Source organism: Mustela nivalis (genome assembly GCF_964662115.1).
Source record: "Mustela nivalis genome assembly, chromosome: 8".
Lineage (NCBI taxonomy): Eukaryota > Metazoa > Chordata > Mammalia > Carnivora > Mustelidae > Mustela > Mustela nivalis.
In genome coordinates this window covers 97,245,713-97,248,241 of record NC_139027.1, presented here as the reverse complement: position 1 = coordinate 97,248,241, position 2,529 = coordinate 97,245,713, and the positions used below count along the sequence as shown (strand labels likewise).

Genomic DNA, 2,529 nt, shown 5'->3' with positions numbered 1-2,529 from the left:
AGAAAATTTAGATATGTATACGTTATTTAAATTGTTTATGCTCTCAGAAGTAAATAGAGAACAAGGGGTAGACTAAAACAGTTGGACCTAGATTTACATGTTAGAAAATAGTCAGTGTTATGTCTGTATGTACACATTCCATGTCTATTTTGATCAAGATCATGAAAAAAAAAAGAGAGAGAAAGATCCTAGGCCCTAAAATGTAATTAGTATCTCCTACTTGTGTTTCATTACACTTTAACATTCTGTCCATTGCATGATGTTGCACATAAAAAGTACTTAAAAGTTAACTATGTAACATTGTCCTTCACTTCCTTTTGGGTAAAATTTATTGGAAAACTCCTGTGTTAATCAGAAAGCATATTGCTCCTTCCAGAGGTTAGTACTTTAAGCTTGAGGCTGCATTCAAAGAGCTTTCAAAAGAGCTGGTGTGTTTTTACACAAGGTCCCATGGCTTCAGAAGATGTCTCCTAGGAGACTATGACAGAGGTCCTATTGAAATCTCAACCCTCATTAATTGGCTCACTTATATAAGCAGATTTCCAGACAATAGTCCTTTGTGTTCTTCAGAAAACAGCTCATTGAATAATGTGTTAAACCTGCAGCTGGGCCATGGTCATGTCCTTGTCCAATCAGTGATGTTCAGGACAAATTCTCAAAGCAAGCTATCAAATCTGAAGTCCAAGGTGCTCTGTCCATAGATGTCCTGATGTCCATAGATGTCCTGACATGTCCTGGAAATTTCACTTTGGGAGCAGTGTTGTGTCCATGGTACATGCAGTCACCCAATGACAGTGGGGTCTTTATCAAGGTAAGTGCCTGCTATGTGCTAACTAAGACTTGTTTTAGGTACATTCATTCAGAAGCTACTAGCTATAACAGACATGATACTGCCATCTAGAAGCTGAAAATGGAAGAGGAAAATGGAACAAGTAGAGAAGAGCTTTTAAAATCTTTATATCTTGTTTGTAGTTCAGACCAGGGATGCAAGAGCTTGCTGAGGGTGGGGCTGTGGGTATCAGCCTGCTACCTGGAACATCAAGTTTGGTAGGCAGAGCTAAACCTCAAGACTGCAGAGGATGTTTATGGTGATGCCAGAATGATCAGTTCCTCACCATGATAGCCACACTACCTGGAGGAATGCCCTAGTCATGTCCTTCAAGACAAGCTTGAAATCTTCTGCTTCACATGTTCTACCAGTTCTTTTATTGAGATCCTTGGATCCATATTTTTCGTGTTTAGATGGCACCAATTATTCTATTTTCTTTCCTAGTTAGGCTGCCATGACATAGCAGAAAGAGTGGGACTCTGACAGGGAGAATAGCCAATGATATCAGCCAAAATTGTTTATCTTGTTCAACCTTAGTTTATTCATCTAACAAATGGGAATCATAGTCATGCTGCTCTTCAGTGCTTGCATAATATCATGATAATTACCCTCTCATCCCCAATGAAAGGGAAATTTTATTGAGGCCCTTGGGGCTCGGACAAGAGGCTCCCCTGCGGACAAAGGAAGAGCTGGTGGAGGGGCCTTATTTAATCTTTTGGGGCACAGGTTGTTGGTGTGGCCGCACTTCTTGTGGCAGATGACCGCACGGGCATGCAAGCGAGCATAACGCTTGCAGCAGATCATCTTGTCGTAGTTGTATTTCTGGGTCAGCTGGCGGAGGGAAGGCTCAATGATGCCACCCCAGAGGCGAAGCACCAAGTGCAGGCTGGACTCTTTCCGGATATTGTAATCTGACAGAGTGCGGCCATCTTCTCGCTGTTTGCCTGCTAAAATCAGATGCTGCTGTCAGAGGGATCCCTTCCTTGTCTTGGATTTTTGGCTTTGACATTCTCAGTGGTGTCGCTGGGGTCAAACTCGAGGGTGATGGTCCTGCCCATCAGGGTTTTCACGAAGATCTGCATCTCTGCGTCTGGTGTGAATCCACAAGGTCACCACCACCAAACTGTTCAGTCACCTCCTTGAAGAGAAAGAGCCATGATAATTATCCTTACTGATATGTGGAATAACATGGCCATAATTCTCCACTTACTGTAATATCCTGTGTGACTTGCCTGCAGAGATATGGTAGTGTTTCTCATCACAGGTGTGAGCCCCATTTCTTTTCTTTCACCTTTCCTGTGCTCTTAGGGTGAAGAAAGTAATAGTTATCATGAGAGACTATGGACTCTGAAAAACAATCTGAGGGATTTGAAGTGGCGGGGGCGGGGGGGGAGGTTATAGAGGGCACGGATTGCATGGAGCACTGGGTGTGGTGAAAAAATAATGAATACTGTTTTTCTGAAAATAAATAAATTGTCTACGGCCATACCACCCTGAATGCACCCAATCTCATCTGAAAATAAATAAATTGAAAAAAAAGTAATAGTTACTTTTAGATTAACTAACTAACAATGAAAGCAGACATAAGTATCATTAAGAGGAAAGACTGAGTCAGAAAAAAAACTGTTGAAAATTCTTAGTCACATCTTAAAAGGTGGATAAGATCTTCCCAGCTCTATTAAAGGTCAAGATAAATCCTC

At 41.6% G+C, this 2,529-nt stretch overlaps 1 pseudogene across 1 annotated transcript; it reads right to left on the bottom strand.

The window, feature by feature from the left end:
* Positions 1 to 1,433: 1,433 nt before the first annotated feature.
* On the bottom strand, positions 1,434 to 1,946 carry LOC309871949 (ubiquitin-ribosomal protein eL40 fusion protein pseudogene; annotated as a pseudogene). Its single transcript has one exon. The product of its transcript is annotated as a ubiquitin-ribosomal protein eL40 fusion protein pseudogene (transcript).
* Positions 1,947 to 2,529: the final 583 nt, after the last annotated feature.